This window comes from Equus caballus, chromosome 13 (assembly GCF_041296265.1).
Source record: "Equus caballus isolate H_3958 breed thoroughbred chromosome 13, TB-T2T, whole genome shotgun sequence".
Classification (NCBI taxonomy): domain Eukaryota; kingdom Metazoa; phylum Chordata; class Mammalia; order Perissodactyla; family Equidae; genus Equus; species Equus caballus.
Window position 1 is genome coordinate 42,411,359 of NC_091696.1, and position 19,314 is coordinate 42,430,672.

At 43.3% G+C, this 19,314-nt stretch overlaps 1 protein-coding gene across 5 annotated transcripts in view; it reads right to left on the reverse strand.

Moving 5' to 3' along the window:
* MRTFB (myocardin related transcription factor B) overlaps positions 1-17,760 on the reverse strand; it is a 258,616-nt gene extending 240,856 nt beyond the window's left edge. Inside the window, exon 1 of one of the 5 annotated variants that reach the window (XM_070230957.1) lies at positions 17,394-17,760. The gene's annotated coding sequence lies outside the window, so the exon portion shown is untranslated. The remainder of the gene's footprint in view (positions 1-17,393) is intronic. The other 4 variants (XM_070230963.1, XM_070230958.1, XM_070230954.1 and 1 more) reach the window with 4 other exon arrangements.
* Positions 17,761-19,314: the final 1,554 nt, after the last annotated feature.

Sequence of the window (19,314 nt, forward strand, 5' to 3'; positions counted from 1 at the left end):
AGTTTGGATCCTGGGCTTGGACCTACACACCATTCATCAAGCCCTGCTGTGGCGGCATCCCACATAAAAAAAGTAGAGGAAAATTGGCACAGATGTTAGCTCAGGGCCAATCTTCCTCAAGCAAAAAGGGAAGATTGGCAACAGATGTTAGCTCAGGGCCAGTCCTCCTCACTGAGAAAAAAAAAAAAAAAAAAAAAGAGGATAAATTCCTGGAAAAGGAGAGTAGGGGAAGCTACAATATGCAAATATACTGACCCAAACCCAAAAATTCCATTTAGATCATTCCTTTTAGACTCAGTAGGTCTGGTTCCAGGAGTCACTAAACAAGCAAGTCAGCATGGGGAAGACTGGAGCACAAATTTAAACTAGTTCCCTAGAGATAATGCTCCTTTGGAATGTCATGCATCACATTATGGGGTTAGATGCCTAAATTTTAAGTGAGTTATGACTCCTGGTCCCCATCACATACTCTGAAAGAAAACCTCAAGAATGGTAGCTTACCTTACGAGACAGCCTGGCCCCACTCTCTGCTACCAGGTCAGGAGGGCGCTGGAAGGAAAGGGCTTTTTCTTCTCCATTGCCACATCCTTCTTACTGAGGGATATCTGAGTCCTAATGGGTCTCTTTGTATCTGAAGTTTAACCAACCAAGGGCTCAAGAAATTTGGTCATTGTCCCTCCTTTTGGGGGAAATCAGCGAGGCTCAAGATCTGTTCTTCAATCGCCAATCCAAAATCAAACACCGAAAAACTCCCCCAAACCATCACGAAAAACTGCTATAAAACCAAATCTCCCAGCATGCCTGGGTCTCAAGCCCACCCCAGCCCAGTGAACAGAAGCGGCTCACCTTTGAACTACAGAACCCCTTCCGGAACCAGAAGGAAAAGGAAAGGGATTTACGGGGCGTCTCAGAGTTGTAGGCTCTGGCTTTGTCCCCAGGATGAGTTCATTATTTATTCTTAGCGACCGGACTCAAATTAAACAAACAGTGCCTATAAATAGAGCGGGATACACTCAGCTCCGTGTCACTGAAAGGTCCTTTTCACAGGGACAGACGCGCTAAATGGATCTTCTCGGGTTACCCCGCTGGTACTACGCTGGGAAGGCTTGTCCTTTTTCTTTGTAAGTGTGGTGGTGGAGAGGGGGAAGCAGCTGAGTCTGACGCTGTCGTCTTCACCCCTTTTTCTAAATGCTCGTTCACGTTATAACTGAGCAGAAGCCGTGGAGGAAGGATGTCACGGTGTGAGCACCCTGGCCGGACAGTTTGGCACTTCTCTCTGGGAACGGGCCCTGGTTCAGGCTGTATTGACAGAGTGTTCTGGTCTTTTAGATTAGACTGCAAACTCCCTAAGGGAAGAGACCAGGTGGTAGGATTTCCTCTTGGCTGCCAGGCACAGGGATGGCTGGCGTTTCCATGGCAGACGTTGAGGCGTGAATTAAAAGGATCCTCTTTAAGTATGGCCATCTTTATGGTGGGCAGCACTGAGGGCCTGCGTTCCAGGCCTGGTGTGGCTTTGCTCTGAATTGCACCGAAGGGTGTGCTTGAGAGGTAGGGTAATCACATCGCCATGATAGACGACGGGGGTGGAAACATCTGGAATAACTGTGAATAAACATCAAGCGATGGGGCAACAAAGTCAAGTCACTATAGTAACCACAAGAGCGACTGTTGATTCAGCGCTTGGCCAGGTCATCCCAGGCGCTATTCCAAGCACTTTGTAAAAACTCGTGTAATCTTTCCAAAACCCCTACGTGGTAGGGTCCATTATTATCTCTATTCTACAGAGGAGGAAACTGAGGCACGGAGAGATTATGTCGCTGCTCAAGGTCTCCCAGCTGGTGAGTCCAGATTGGAAGTCAGCCAGTTTAGCTCCAGAGGTGGTCTCCCATAGTTAAAAGAAGGACTCGGAGAACACATCTGTTGGTTTTATTGCCTGGTGCCAGCCCAAGCCCGTCACTCCCCATCAACATTGGACCTAGGTCAGGCCAAACACAATGGGTCTCAGGACTTCTTCGGGAATGCTGGGCTAAAGACAGCATTTCCCTCTGGATTTGTACTGGAGGCAAGCAGCCTCCGGAAGCGCCACTGCCATCTTCCTCCTCCAGGGGGAGCCTGGCTGAGAAGGAAATCAGCATGGTGGGGCGGAAAGAAGAGCTGGAAAACAGATTCTGGTGATGCCATTTGAACCATGAATCCAGCTGGACCTGATGCTGGCGCCTACTCTTCAAGCTTGCACTTTCACGAGCCAACATTTTCTCTTTGCCGTTTAAGCCAGTCAACATTGGTTTTCTATCACTTGCGGCTGAAAGATCCCTAACTGAGAGAGGCTGGCCCATAATCCAACACCATGTGGCCAAACTAACAAGCCAGCCCCATCTATAATGACAGTCCATCCTGCATTCCCTTCTTTTGCTTTGTTGAGCTCTTGCAGAAAATACATATCATCTTGCTTCCATGCACTTAGTCAAGGGCTCCATCCCATTTACTGAAATCCCAAATCCCACCTCTCTACTGAAGGGTCCTTGGTTGCACCAGTCAAACGACCTGTGCTTCACTTGGTTGCCATGATGCAGAACTTGTACACTTATTGAGCACTTACTTATTCTGCCTTGAAATACAGTTAGTTATTGACATGCCATTCATTAAGCTCTATCAGACACTTCCTGTGTGTCATCCTCAGCCAGGGGCTCGGGGTTCAGAATGAATAACGTCAGCACGTCTCTGAGATCTTTCTAAGTGTCAGGCACTCCGATCAGTGGTTCGCATGCATCAGTTATGTCATTGCATCTCCTAAAAAGCCCCACACGGTAAATACAAATAATATCTCCACCTTACATGGAACAGGACGGTAAATTGGGAAGTTATGGTGAGACACCAAGATCGAAGAAACATCAACCTGCAGAGTGAGTTGCCAGATGTCAATTTTCACAGCAAATGCTTTAGAACCAGTTTCACTACTCTAATCCCTCCAGTTTCACAAATCCCTAATCCACAAAGAGGATGTAAACGAATCAATGGGTACTAAGAGAGGATTTGATGAAGTTTTTTTTTTTTTGTTCTTTTGCAAATGCTATGCTGTCACTCACCCCCAACAAGCACACTCACAAAGGGTGGGGATGGTTAACCTGTGCCTGCACCTCAAGTGTGGTGAAAGCGGCTTCTTTGAGATGCGATGGATAGTTTGAGGAGCGGTCTCTGTAGTTGGGGAGATGGAAGCTAACTCATTCCTGAGCAGTCCAGAGGGCCAGGAAGCTGACATCGGCTTACATGCCCAATGCACATTCTGGTGAAAGCATGAGTGTTTCCTACGGACCGTCTAGGGACCACACACGAGTGAGCTGGCTGATGGATCATCTTAGATATTGTCTTACAGGGCGGCCTGGAAAGTCAGAAAGCCCTCATCAGACAGAGGCTGGAGGTGGATCACCAGATTCCTAGGGGTGTGAAGGGGCTGATAATCTCATCTGCATCACCCCAAAGCTGGGGACTCTCTGAAACCTGCCCATTGCCCCCAGTGTACTTGAACATTCTCGGAGGGTGTTCTGGGTGCAATGCCATCTTTTCTGAGGAAGATTAGCTCTGAGCTAACATCTGCCGCCAATCTCTCTCTTTATGCTGAGGAAGACTGGCCCTGAGCTAACACTCGTGCCCATCTTCCTCTACTTTATATGTGGGACGCCTGCCACAGCATGGCTGGATAAGTGGTGTCGAGGTCCACACCCGGGATCCGAACTGGTGAACCCTGGGCTGCCAAAGTGGAATGTGTGAACTTAACCGCGGCGCCACCGGGCTGGCCCGCAATGCCATCTTTTGACTCAAATAGTCAAGTAAGTTCTTTCCTCCTCCACCCTTATTTGCAGATGGAGGCTTATCTTTAGATACAGCTTGATTAACATATTGGATAGGACATTATGATTTTGGAAATGGGATTAATTTTTAACTTAGAAATCATAGGGATTTTTTTTAACCAAAGTGAAAAAGGTGGTCATGGGGCCCGCCTGAAGTTTTCGTCGCGTGTCAGGATAAGGACTTACTGTACCGAAATTGTAAAGTGATCACAAGAGGCTAAATTGAAGTCGCCTTGATGACCTCACCCCATGAGTTCTCCTAGACAGAAGGCCAGACAGGTTAAGTGACCTGATCAGGGTCACAGAGCTAGTAAAAAGGCACAACCGTGTTCTTCACCACCGTGCTGTGCTGTTTCTACCCTCCAGGAAATTACTGTCTCTCCTGATCCTAACCGGCCTATTCTTCTCTTCCTCCTCCTCCTCTTGAATTCCCTTCCTTTTCCTCAACTTATCGTAAATGGCCCTGGACCAGTGTCGACAGAGCAGGGTATGGTCAGAGGTGGTAACGTTATCCAAGGATAACTTCAATCGAGACTATGATTACAAATCCATGGATCCCTGGGGACCAAATCTGGGGAATTTCCTATTTCCATGTACCTGAATATTGTGATGATGACTATGATGATATTGGGGTTATTAACACGATCACTGCAACTCACTAAGTTCCAGGCACGATGCTAAGAGCTTTTCACATGTTTTCTGATTAGATCCCTAGCAAGCCTGTGAAATGGGGCCTCCTGCAGATTGTCCCCATTTCCACGGGGAGGGGGAGGGAAGCAAGGTTGGAGGTGCACCTTGCATGGGGTTTCGTAGCCAGCCAACAGAGCCAGGTTTCCAAAGCAGGTCTGATCGTGGAGCCTGCGCTCCTGACCATTACACTGCACTCAGCATACGGCACCTGGAACCCCACAGCCACCATCCCCTTGTGGGACTAAGCCCACCAGGGGTTACCTGCTGCTATGCCCTGTTCACTGAAATGGACCCTCTCTCAGTATTTTTGTTCATTTCCAACTAAGAAGTTAACTGATCAGATCTGATCACATGGGGCTCTCAGGTCTTGAATTTTTTGAGAGCAAAATATGGTGCATACTTGGGGGGTGGGCAGAAGGATATGATTTACAGTTATGAAGGTGGTAACAGGAGCAGGGGTCTTCTCTACCTTTCAGGAGATGATCCTATGGACCCCAGACTAAGGCAGGCACCGACATCCAGTAGAACTTGGTGACCATGACATGGATCTCTCTAGACCTGTGATCTATCCCATGATGGGATCAAGCAAAGCGTGTGCCCAAAATTTCCACATACTCCCCCAATGAGAGTGCCTCAAAAATCCATCTGTAATCCACAGTATCTCCGTGAAAACTTGAATGTTGTGGTTGAGAACACAGTCTTGGGAGACGGATAGTCTCGGTTTAATTTATCAATGATGTATCTTCCATCAAGGCATTTAGGCTTTGAGCTTTGGTTTCCTAATCTGTAAAGACTCCAATTCCCCTTTCCTTCTAAGGACATGATAAAATTGTTATTATGTTTTTTGTCCTCTTTGAAGCTAACCATGACCATGTAACTTAGTTGGCCAGTGAAGCAGAATGAAAGTGCTTTCTTGCTACCACGTGGAAGCTTTAAGAGCTGGTGTGCAGTCTGCTTTTTAACTGTAGGAGTTTCCAGCAGCCTGCATCCCTGAGTCTTTGAAAGCACTGCCATCTTCCCTGGTTCTAATCATTACTGGACAGGCAGCATGGGTGACAAATGAACCTTTGTTGTCTTAAGCCAATATAGTTTGGGGCTGTTTCTTATCACAGCATAATCTGTCCAATCTTGACTAATACAGCGTTGGTGGGAGGATTAGATACAAAAACCTAAGCACACTTAAGATATCTCTATATACCCACAAGAATGGCTATAATCAAAAAGACAGACAATTGCAAGTGTTAGCAAAGATGTGGACAAACTAGGACACTCATATATTGTTGGTAGGAAGGTAAAATGGTGCAGCCACTTTGAAATAGTTTGACAGTTTCTTAAAAAGTTAAATATAAGCTTACTGTACAACCCAGCAATTTTACTCTTAAGTATCTACCCAAAAGAAATGAAAACATACGTCCACACAAAGACTTGTATGTGATTGTTCACAGCAGCATTATTCATAATAGCTAAGAAGTTGAAACAATTCACTGTCCGTCTACTGGGAAGCAGATACACAAAATGTGATAGAGCCACACAATGGAATACTGCTCAGCAATAAGAAAGTAACACAATACACACACATGCCACCACATAGAGGAACCTCAAAAACATTATATTAAGTAAAAGAAGCCAGATGCCAAAGACTACACTATGCATGATTCAATTTCTATGAAGTGTCCAGAAAAAACAAATTTATAGAGACAGGTTGCGATTCAGTGGTGGTTTGGAGCTGAGAACGGGAGTGGGGTTGAATGCAAACAGGGAATGTTAGGAAGTGATGGAATTCTCTAAAACTGGATTGTGATAATGGCTGCACAACCCTGTCAATTTTCTGAAAATCATTGACTTGTACACTCACAATATATCAGTCATATGGTATGTAAATTCTAGCCCAATAAAGCTGTTAAAAAAAAAACAACAACTAAGCACACTATGGCACATAGCAAAAACTTAGTAAACGTCTGTTATTAGTCATCATTTTAGGAATGAAATGCTAGGACTGAGACTCTGCAATGAATTGATTAGAAGTGAAGATCTACGTTCAATGAAGAAGGGAGTTCTGGCCATTGCGGGGTTCTTGGCAGAGACTTCCATCTTTCCAGCCCCTCTATGCTGACCACCACCTGCAAAAGCCCAGTGGATATTTATATTGTCCTGCACCAAGTTCCACGTAGAAACCAGGGATCTGGGCCACGTCTCCTAGCCCCAGCCCACTGCGGTCCTCTGCCGAGGCCCCAGGATGCCTTGAGACCGAGCCTTTTCAAGATATTCAGGCATACTTAACCTAGTCAATCAGCTCTCATCACAGGCTCCCTTTCCTCTTTATCTTAATGCTCCTTAAGGAGTCTTCCCATAAGTCTCTTCAGAGCCAGGAGTTGAGGAGCGATTGCTAAGGAGGTTAAGGTTTGGGGTGTTGGGGGTGGTTCCTTGTGCCAGGGTGGAGGGAACACACCCAGAGGACAGACAGTTGCCTGTCATGTACAGCTTGGCACTTGCAGGCTGGCTGATGTACCTCCAAACAATTACCACGTGGCCCCAAATAAGATGAAACGGATTCAGGGAGCCGTTGAATCCTCTGGGATAAAATTTGAAGAGTATCACTGCTGGAGAGAGGGAGTCCAGCCCTTCACCAGTGTCTTAGTCTGTTGGGCTGCTAGCATAGGACGTCAGAGACGAGGTGGCTTATAAACAACAGACATTTATTGCTTACAGTTCTGGAGGCTGGGAATTCCAAGATCAAGGCACTGGCAGATTTGGGGTCTGGTGAGGACCGGCTTCCTGGTTCACAGATGGCCATGTTCTCTCTGTGTCCTCATGGGGTGGACAGGACTAGACAGCTCTGTGGGGTTTCTTTTAAAAGAGCACTAATTCCATTCCTGAGGGCTCCATCCTCATGATCTAATCACCTCCCAATGGCCTCACCTCCAGCTGTCATCACATTGGAGATTAGGTTTCAAACTATGAATTTTAAGGGGACGCAAACATTTAGTCTCTATCAACTAGAGACCAGCATGGCCCTCTAGTTAGCATTCCACAGGAAGCAACAGTAGAAAAGAGATGATACTGTACATAGTAGCATTATCTGAACAACTGGCGTTGTGGATGCACAGCCAGGTCCCCAAGAGTGAAACGTGTTTTTGGTCTTTTCTTTTTCTAGCTCTCCTAGCTATGGCATTCTCTGAGTGTATCCATCTCTCCAGCTACTCATTAAAAAAAAGACAAAGCTTAAATACTTTTGTTATTAAACGAAAATTTTAGGAGCCGGCCAAGTGGTTAAGTTCATGTGCTCCACTTTGGCGACCCAGGGTTTCGCTAGTTTGAATCCTGGATGCAGACATGGCACCACTCATCAAGCCATGCTGAGGTGGCATCCCACACAGTACAACTAGAAGGACCTGCAGCCAGAATATACAACTATGTACTGGGGGGCTTTGGGGAGAAAAAGAAGAAGACGAAGAAAAAAAAGATTGGTAACAGATGTTAGTGCAGGTGCCAATCTTTAAAGAAAAAAAAATTCTTTTAAATGAACTATTAACTAAAAAACTGAGATAAAAACTAAATCTAAGGATGACAGAAGGAAAGAATGAAAGATAAAAGCAGATGTAAGCAAATTAGAAAACAGAAAAACAATAGAATTGATAAGATAAATAAAAGAGCTAGCTCTTTTAAAAGACCAATAAAAGAGACAAACCTCTGGCAAGGTTACACGAGAAAAGAAAGAAAATACAAATAAATAGCTCTAGAATATAAAAGGGACTAGAAACAAAGATGTGGCAGAAGATTAAAGTGAAGAGCATACTGTGTTTAAATTTACCCTAATAAAATATTAACCAAAATAAGACAATATAACTCACTTAAGACGACGTAGAAAAATCCAACTCAAGAAAAAGTCATGGAAGAAACTGATAAAGAACTCTCCGCCACTTTGATGAAACATGTGGGCTCAGATGATTTGGGAGTGGAGGGTGTGGGGGGCAAATTCTGCCAAATGGTAATGGAAGAGAGAACTTCTATATGATTTCGTTGGTTCCAGGGTATTAAAAAAATTTAAAAGTGTCCCAATTAATTTTACAAAGCTAACCCAACCCTGCTAACCAAATACTGAGAAGAGAGAAACAGAGAGTCAGAGACAGAAATATCAAGAGAGAAAACATGAGCATTAGAGATCAAAGTTATTTAGGGGTAGTGTACTGGGTTGAATGGTGTCCCCCCAAAATCCACATCCACCTAGAACCTCAGAATGTGACCTTATCTGGAAATAGGGTCTTTGCAGATGTAATTGTAAGAGGGGACCATACTGGATTAGGATGGGCCTGAAATCCGATGACTGACGTCCTTCTAAGAAAAGGAGAGTACACATGGAGATACACTCAGAAGAAAGAAGGCCATGTGAAGATGCAGGCAGAGACTGGAGTGATGTGGCTACAAGTCAAGGAGTGACAAGGATTTCTGGGGCCACCAGCTGGAAGAGGCAAGGGAGGGTTCTTCCCTAGAGCTTTTGGAAGGAGGTGGCCCTGTTGACACCTTGGTTTTGGACTCCTGGCCTCCAAACTGTGGAGAACGGTGAGAGAACAAACTTCTGTTGTTCGAAGCTGCCCAATTTGTGGTACTTTGTTATGGCAGCCCTAGGAGACGAATACAGACAGGGATGCAAGTCTTTTTCTATTTCTTTAGTTATTTCAGTCATTTTGTGAGGGAAGAGAATATATGGGTTGTATTTACCATCTGGGAAACAAATGAATACAGAAGTCCCAACGTTGCTTCCTATTGTGGTCTCCCCCAGGTGGCCTCAGGCCCAACTGGAGGAGGGACTCACCCACAGGTTTTCCCCAAGCAGTTGTGGGGCCTGGGTCAAGAGTACAAAAGGAGGCCCATAGACCATATGGCCAAAGTATTTAAAAGCTATAAGTCAAACAAACCATGTTTAAAAAAACGGTTATACTTCTACCTTGACGAATATACCTTCATAACCATGTGAGAAACCGAGTTGGGATTTAGAAATCTCCCAGGCTCCCTGGCGTTCTGAGATATTATTGGGTGGTGTAAGGACAGTTGAAGGCCCTTTCCCTAAAGGCTCCTGGCTCCGTCCTACATCATAACGGGCCTCGTGGGAACAGTGTGAACACTCCTGCTCCCATGTCCAGGCTTTGTCCACCTTCCACACATCAGTCATCCTTGGTCACTCCTTGGGCCTAGGAGTGCAAACGCCTGCAGTGCTGTCTACCCTGGGACAATGGACCTGGGAAAGAGACCCACACAGACCCTGGGTGCAGGTGAGGCCCATTTGGGTAGAAGGCAGGGGGCACAGTGTCCAGTCACCCAGGACCCCAGAATTCCCAACCCAAATGGTCCTGCACCCACTTGCAGGGCCTTTCTCCTTGGTCTTGTGGTCTCCTCACCTGTTGGGGAGGAGTGTGGTCAATGACAGACAGTGCACGGCCCTGTGAAGCAAAGGCAGAAGCCACCCTTGCCTGGGTTTAAGGGTGGTGTCGCTTAGCAGTTTGTCATGTTGCAAAAAAGGATCCAACTCGACAGCACACTGAAGACAAATGGATACTTGATCAGTAGCTTTGTGGGACATCGAGAAAGGAGCCACATTACAAACCACAGCAGACACTATTAGACACCTCATTCCCTTCCCCCGAGTTCTTTCCTGCTTTTGCCTCAAACCTCTAAAAAACAAGATTTCTTTACTGAGAACAATCTAGCTTTAACCTTTCTTCCCCAGCAAAGAAAAAAAAAAAGCCAAATAATCATCTGTCAATCCACAAGCATGTCTGGGTGGATGTAGTGAGGTCTAATGACTTCTCTCTTCCCTCTAAGCATCATGTCACACTATTTACCCAGGAAAACAAGTAGAGGATAGTGGTGGTAATGGGATAGAGGCAATGGGTAGTTTTGCTACTAAAAAATGAAACAAAACTTTTTCCCTCCATTTTATAACCCTTAAATAGAACAGAAAATGGAATACAACTATATAATAAAAGAAAGATGTAACATACTAAGTATAGCTTAATTCCACAAATCACAAATGCAAGGATAGTTCGATATTAGAAAATTTATGGACTCATCACATTAATGGTCAAAGAAGAAAACCATATCAGCTAATAGGATCAAATCTCTCTCTTCCTACAATACTTCTGTTACACTGGAGAGAGACAGAGTTTCCACATGAAAAATAATAAATCAAGAGTCTATAAAATAGCTAATGGGTCAAAGAATGGAGGCATTTTTACCATAGCAGGATAAGACAAGAATGCCTGGTATTCCAACTCAACACATTCTAAAATTCTTGAAGTTCTGGCCAAAGTGGGGCACACTCTGAGTTTGACTAGAACCTGACCATAAGAGATTCTGTATTTGACTTGCCTGATATTTAAGAATTTTTAATTCATTTCCAACATTTAAAAGGCTTATAGATTTCACATTTAAAAAATGATCTTTGGTATATCTTTTTAAAAAATCTGACCATCTGTCAACAGTAGGCGCAATTCCCAAATGGCAGAAATTGGCTAGAGCTAGGAACTTTCCCCTTTAGACAAGACCTATGCTGTCTCATTGGCTGAAGGCCTCACCTGGCCCAATTCACTTCTTTATGTTACTTGCCTGGGCCCCATGGGCATCTGAATTCCTGAACCCATGCTGTAAGATAAGAAATAGAAAAAGAGGTATAAATATTGAAACGGGGACAAAATTTTCATTGTTAGTTTCAAATGAACTGATGGCCTATCTGTAATTCCAAAAGAATCAACTGAAAAACCACTAAAATGAATAAGAGTTCTGTAAGATGGTCAATTACAAAATCCATAAAAATTAATACAGTAGGGGTGGGGAGAGGGAAGAGAGACCAGTCACAGTCATAATTTGCAACAACAGACACCTTTGAATAACTGGGCAAGAAATGTGCAGGATTTACATGAATTGAACTACAAAATACCACCAATGGCTTCAACCCAAGTAAAGTAAAACACACCATTTTCCTAATATTGTAAGGATGTCCATTACTACCAAAATAACATAAATGTAATGGAATTCCAATTAAAATCTAAACATAACTTTTCTTGGAAACTTGATCAAAAAAGTCTTAAATATTCATCTAGAGGAATAAGTGCCTGAGGATAGCCAGGTAGCCTATACACATTTCACAAAGCATAGTAATAGGGAGGTAACTGTCCAACAAATTATTAAAATTTATTACAAAATGTTAATTAAACTAACAAAATATGATTATAGGAGCAGTCAACAGAACAGGAACAGAGTTGAAAGCACAGAAACATATCCAAGTGTAAACATAAATACAGTTTAAGACAAAGGTGCAAATTCAAATCAGCAGGTAAACAAACATTTTTCAACAAACAGTGTTAGGGAAGTAGCTAAAGATTTTGAAAAAAGTTAGCTCCATATCTCACATCACAAACGGATATAAGTTTTTGATGGAACAGAGATTTAAATGTAAAAACTGAAACAAGACTAGCAGAAGAAAATCTAGGTGGATTTTATACATTCTCAAATGAAAAAGGAATTTTTAAAATACTGAAAGATTTGACAACATATAAAATTTTAAAAAAATCGGAAAGGCAGAAGCATAGAAAAAAAGGCAAAGACAAATTTAGAAAAATATTTGCAATATTTATGAAGCTCATTAAAACCCCTTAACAGATATGATTCTTACAAATAAAGAAGAGAAAGAACATTTGCTAGAGAAAAGGGGAAATGACAGCAACAGGCAACTCACACACACACACACAGACAGAGAGAGAGAGCAAGAACACACACTCAAAAACAAATGACCAGGAAACATATGCAAACATTTAACCTCAACAGTAATTGAAGAAATACAAATTAAAGTAATGAAATGGCATGTGAACTTAGTGTATTGATGGTAAAAGCACAATGATAATATTCTTAGCAAGAGCATGGGAAAACAGGCTCTATTCTGCTCATGTGAATATAAATTGATAAAAGCTTTTTGGAGAGCAATTCACCTGTATATATATCTATATATCTATATCGATATATATATCAAAAAGTTAAACAGGGCCTGGCCTGGTGGCATATCGGTTGACTTGGTGTGCTCCGCTTCAGAGGCCTGGGGTTTGCCCATTTGGATCCTGGCACGGATCTATGCACCGCTTCTCAAGCCACGCTGTGGCAGGCGTGTCACATATAAAATACAGGAAGATGGGAGCAGATGTTAGCTCAGGGCCAGTCTTCCTCAGCAAAAAGAGGAGGATTGGTGGTGGATGTTAGCTCAGGGCCAATCTTCCTCCAAAACAAAAAGTTAAAAAACGTTCTTACTCTTTGATTAGAAATTCCTACTTATCAAAATTTATCCTGAGAACATTATCATGGATGTGCACAAAGGTTTAGCGTAAAAGATACTCATTTCATCATTGCTTCTAATAGGGAACAATTGGAAATGTGAGCATCTGTGGTATAGAACCAGTTTAATAAAGCCCTGGGCTGATATGAGCGTATGAGAGCGCCAGCCAGCATCCATTCAGATTGGCTGGTGGCTGTGATGCTCACCTGACGAATATTTTAGATTTCACCCACACAAGGAAATACTCTGTATCACTCAAATAATGAGGTAGAAGAACACTGATTATGCTGAAAAACTGAGCACCATGTAAGACAAAAAACTTACAGAATAGCATATATAGGTTATGCTCATAGCTCATATAGCACATAAGATTCCATTCTAAATGAAAGATGTACGTAAGTGAAGATAGAAAAATGTCTAGGACATACATCAAAATGCTAGAAATGATATCTCTGGTTAGTAAAATTAGATAAACTTTTTGCCTACCCTTATTTTTTCGTAATATTGCACAAGATTCCAAGTATAATTTCTTTAACAGCAGTTCATTGTTTTTTTAAGGTAATGGTTAACCCTGGTAGAGGCCACTCCTGGGTCAAGGACGGTACCATCTGGAAAGTGTCCATGGCCCGGGTCAGGGTACTGGAGGCAGGATAAAGGGTTATGGCCTTTCAGGAGAACGAGATATGTGTGTACCAGGAGATGTGCAAATGAGCATCTACAGAAAAAAACCTGAGTGACGGGGTTATGGTTTTTCTTTTCTTTTCTACATTCTTCTTCATTGTCCAAGTTTGAGGAGATTAGGTTATAACCCAGGGAAAAAAATATATTACAACCAATAAATATTGTAAAAGCCTACCAAGGCTATAAGTCCCACCAGGGCCTGCCTTGCCCGGCCAACCCCCCATATTTCATCCCCCAGGTTGCTGTGCACCAGTGCCTGGACTTCCCATCTCTACTCTCACAAGTTTCTTCTGCCAGGACAGCCTTTTCATCTTTAGTATAAAATACAGACAAACGTCTTTTAGATAATGAGGTAGGAAAAGATTTATTAAACAATTTCTTAAAAGACTTCCTAAATAAGAGGCATTAGTTATAAAAGAAAATATTAATACATTTTACTACATTAAGAAATTTTATTCAACAGATACCTTAAAGAAAGTGCAAAGAAGTACAACAAACAAAGGATTAGCACTGAGAATACATTAAGTACTCCTTTAATAAGAAGAGCACAAACAGCTGTAAAAACGGGCAAAGAACAAGAACAGACGCTCTGAGAAGAAGAAAGGAGAAATCTTTGGCTAATCACATACAAGGAGATGCTCAGCATCGAAGGTGAAAATGCCCATCAGGACCACAATGAGGTACTATTTTACGTACAGTCAATCAGCAAAAATTAAAAAGTCTGACAATACTAAGTGTTGGAGAGGGTGTGGATCCTTCAGTTCTCATACAGTGATGCAAGTGTAAACCGGCACAACCACTTCAGCGGAAGGTGAGCACATATATATTACCTAACTCCACAATCTCACTCCTAGGAATGTACTCAGGAGAAATGTTTGCACACATAGGTACAAGAATGTTCATCAAAGTGCTATGACTACATCAAGAATCTGTGAACAACCCGAATGACCAGTAACAAGAGGGCTGCTGAGTCAACTATGCTGTGTTCATATAATTAAATATTATAGAGGAGCGAAAAAAAGGAGTGACAGCAACGTGCAATATGAATCTTAACAATATCAGCCCTAAAAAATTACATACAACATGACATCTCTTCTATAAAGTTAAGAACAACATATATACACACATACACTTTTTGGAATGCATTGAAGACATATAAGAAACAACGAGAATAGATAAAAATGAAAGCAAGGGAATAGTGAACACAATTCAGGACAAGGGTTCACACTGGCTTGGGAGGAGCAGAGACATAGGGTGGGGGGTAATCTATAGGGTTAAACATAGGTTATAATCTTACTTTCAAGGTTCTAGCTTTTGTTTTTGGGATGGCAGCTTCATGAGTACTTTCTGCATTATTAAAAATAAACTAAATAAAAGCAGGTCATGCCTAGATCAATGAGGAGTGTGTTTCCTGAACCAAAGATTATGATTACTCCAAGTCTGTGTGGCAGTGGCCCACAAAAAAAACCTATGTTAAAAGTTAGAATAAGATAAGGGAAGCAAGATTATGAATGAGAGGAAGCACGGGAAGCCTGAATCTGGACGACGGGTTGAAGATTCCGTTTGGAGGGACCGATCAGTGGTTTGGAGCCTCTCCTAAAAGCCACGTTACAAAGACATACCTGAACTGCTCTAAGGAGTACCTTAAACCAACCTACCTGGAGAATGTCTTTCCTCTTATAAAAATGCTCTTCCATTTCAAAAGCGCCCTCTGACACCACTCAGTGGAACCACTGAGCTGCGTGAAGACCCCGAGGCTCCTCAGCTTCTCAAGGCAACTAAACTATCTCCTCTGCTTGAAAGACACGTCTCCTCCTATCTTATTCCTACAAGGCATTGAATGTGAAATAAGGCCTTGCTTGGCAGCTTGCCACAAGGGATACTTTTACAACGTCTGAAACCCATGCTCATGGCACCCCAGAACTCTGTAATGCATATCACAGTGCTTTGAAAGTTTGGTCATTTCCAGGCAATGAGCATTTTTTTAAAAAAAATAAGTAATACTTTACTGTAATTCCATTATTACAAATACAAAAGCTGGCTCTGCTTTTCAGGCTCTTGAAGATCTGGAAAAACAACAACCTGTAACTCCAAACCATGGGCTGTGTGCTACAGTTCTGGCACACAGTAGGTGCTTCATGAATGTCTGTTGAGTAAACTGGCATTGTTTTCCAAATAATAATTTTGAAGACCCAAGATTTCAAGAGAAAACACCTATTGAGTGAAATATCCTTCCTACAGATTGTATTTATATAGCAAAAAATGATCTAAAAGTACAAATGTAGTCGGGGGGTACGTCAAAAGAATAATTGAGATTTGGGACTGTCTTGGGAAATTAAGGACACAGACAGCCATTATTTGTGAGATCAGCCACTGTGGCAGGGACATACTTTTGAAGTATATACAGAATCCAGGGAGTCAGAAAATAACACACACACACACGCACACACACAAACACAGCTGTAAGGACAGCAACTAAGAGATTCGGAGATTAAGACAAAGCCCTCCTACATTAATGAGGTTTTTGTTAAGATGACAGTCAAATTCTCCAAATCACTTTGATGTGTACATCAAATTCATTCATGGAAAGACTGCAGCAGGACCAGACATATGGAAAAATGAAAGAGATAGTGAAGACCTTTCCCATACGCTTAGCAGCCAAGAGAACGTATTGGCAAGAGAATATCTATAGCAAGAAGAAGAAAAAGTCACTCCTGTCCACTAAGTCACTCCTATTATCCGAAGGGAGAAAACAATCACATACTTTTCAGAAGAAGATCATAAGCAAGCCCATGCACACACACATGTTCATATTTTCCCAACTGAGGTCGTTTACATTCAAAAGAATCTGGGCCACCCCTCCCTTCATCGCCGCTCCTTCTTTGAATAGCCCCACCTGCCAAACCACTTCATTCTTTTTGCCGTCTAAGCACATCTGTGTTCATTTCCCCCTAAGTTAACTCGCTTGCGCGTTTGCTGGTTTCCAGGTGTCAAGTCATTTCACATGTGCCGGCTCTGCAGGCACAGCCCATCGGCCAAGCTCTTGAGTGCAGGCCTGCTATTGGCTTGACCCGACTTGTATTCCCTGAAATAGAAGGCACCTGGGGCGTAAACAGATGTCTCCAGTCTGTGGCTGGCGGGGACGGGGTGCGGCAGGTACATTAAAGGTGCCTCTTCTCCCCTTTGCTGCCCAACATCGCCCTCCCTACTCCAAATTTGTTGCCAATCTGTGACTTATATGCCTAGCCCTACTGCTTTCATTTAGTAAAAATAAGTAACTCAGCTACCAACACACTCTCTGGGAGCACAGTAGCATCAGATGACAGGACATCATCATCTTCAGGCACGTACCTACTCCTTGAATTTGCACCCAGATCCAAAGCAAGCATGGACATGACTGGGGAAGTGGGCGTGGTCCACGGACCTTCACGATAAATCACAATAGAAGTGGGTTGGCCAGGTTTTTTTCCTCTCACTAAACTGTTAAGTGGCTTTACCTCTTCTTAAAGATCTTTTAAGTATAATTTACATAAAATAGATTGCTCATCCCTAAAGCGCACCCTTGGATGATAACTGACAGATAGGTATGTGCTATGAAACCACCGCCGTAAGATGCCGAACATTTCTACCAACTCCACATGGCTTTCTTTGTGGGTATGGCCAGTTTTTATCTTCAGTTTGGAAGGCTTTTGGGGTTTGAGGGAATTTGAGCTCACCTAGAAGCCCAGGGTTACCATGGGGTCACTGACATTATTTATGAAATCGGTAGCACTCCCCCTCCAATCCACCTCTTCCGCAAGGAAAAAACCCCCCTCTGACACAACAAAAGCCTTGCGACTTCCAGCCTGACTCACCCTCGGTCCTGGGGCGCGTCCTCGGGCTCTGATAAGAGGCAGTCAATCTGTCCTCGGTTTGTTTATAATGAGTCATGCTGGAAATCAGGCAGCTACTTTTTTTCTCTCCCGTGTCATGGTTAGGCAAGAATCAGAGGCAGATACACCCCCATTCAAGTGCAGTCATCCTTAAAGCGTCCAGCGACTCCAGCGTAGCTGGTTTAGGACCTGTAACTCAATGGGGACCCCTACCGATGGAGACAAGCAGCGCCACATCTTGGAGTTGAGGTCTGCCTTCCCACACTCCAAGGAGATCTTAGCCAGTTATGGATTTGCAAGAGGAATGGGATGAAGCAGCCGAGTTTTCCGTGTATCCTCTCCACACCCCACCCCCCTTGCCCAATTATTAGTGACATACTGGGGCGTGAGTCACACCTTTCAGCCCTTGCCCACACTGGAGCAATTAACCACATAATTGCTTCAAGGATGAACCTTCCCCAGCTGCAACCCGCCCTCGTGGTAGAGCCCCAGGCTGTGAGCCAACAGTCTTCAGTGGCATGAATCGTGAAGGCTTTAAAATGCCCAAGTTGCGATTCTTTTAGCCAATGCCTTTTTGGCCCCGCTTTAAAATTCCTACACACAAGTCCTGATGGGAGCATGGGGGATGGTTCAATTAGAATTAATGTCATGATCAAGTCAACATCAAGGAGATTTATCTGCTGTTTCAATGTATTGCGGCAAAGTGCTCTGTTTTGAGAACAAATCACCATAGCAACTCTGCCGCCCGGGTTACGGTAAGCTCAGTACACCAAAATAAAAATCCTTACCAAGTCTCGGAGTTGGCTAGTGAGAACTGCTGAACATCGACTTTCAGTTTCCGGATGACATTAGCCAGCACATATTTTGGTTTCATAAATCACTGCAAAGGATGCTTTAAATAATAAAACTATACAGCCAGTTTACAAACAGAGGGGTTCTAGGCCATTCCCTTTGCCAGCTGAAACACCAGCAGACCTCACTGCCAAACAGCAGCGTTTTGTTGTCAAAATAGAAGGCTCCAGAAAAGGGCTGTTCCTTATTGTGGCTTGCCAGTTCCGTTCCAAGTTGGGGGGACATGATACTATAAAGGCTGGTTTTTAAGCATACAATACAAAAACAGGTTTTCTGTAGGTGTGAAAAGAAGAAAAGCAAAATTGCTCTTTTTTCCTTCCACCCCCAGGACCCACAGCACTGGGTTTCAGTTCCATTAATTGTCTCTCTCCAGCATCTCCCTTCTCTCACTCTACTCTGTTCCTTCCTGATGATCACCAACAAAGGCACCTTTGCCATGTCGTGTACTCATTCTCTTTTCTTCATCTGCACAGCCCCACTGGGGCTCCCCAGAACCACCATCCAGGATGACCAGAGCACTCTGCAGTGTCGCATCCTGAGGCCACCAGTGTTGCTCTCTCCTGCTTTTGATTCTGGTGGCTGCATGATTCAGAATCTTCTTCTGTCTCCTTTGTCTTCTCACCTCCTAAATTTAGGCATCTTGTGAAGTTCCGTCTGCTTCCTATTTCTTTGCTTTAGCCATTTATTTGGATGTCTTCAATTCTCACTTCTATGCAGATGTCTGCTACATCCTAAACTAAGACTGTCAGCCTGTTGGCTCTTTCAGCACCAACCTGATCAAAACTGAACTTAATCTTCCTCCCCACGTAACCAGTCTTCCTCCAGACTCTTTCTGCTAATGGCACCATCATTTCCTGAGCCTTGGATTAAAGGCGAGGTGTTATTTTGACTCTTCCTAGGCATGTATTTTCTTTCTCATATTCCACAGACTGTCCTTCTTTGATGCTTCTCCACTTTATGTTCTTCTTCCCAGTTCCAAAGCTAGAATCTTAGTTCTGGCTCTCCTTGCCTGTTGCTCAGACTGTTACAACTGCTTCTAAATGGTCTTTCC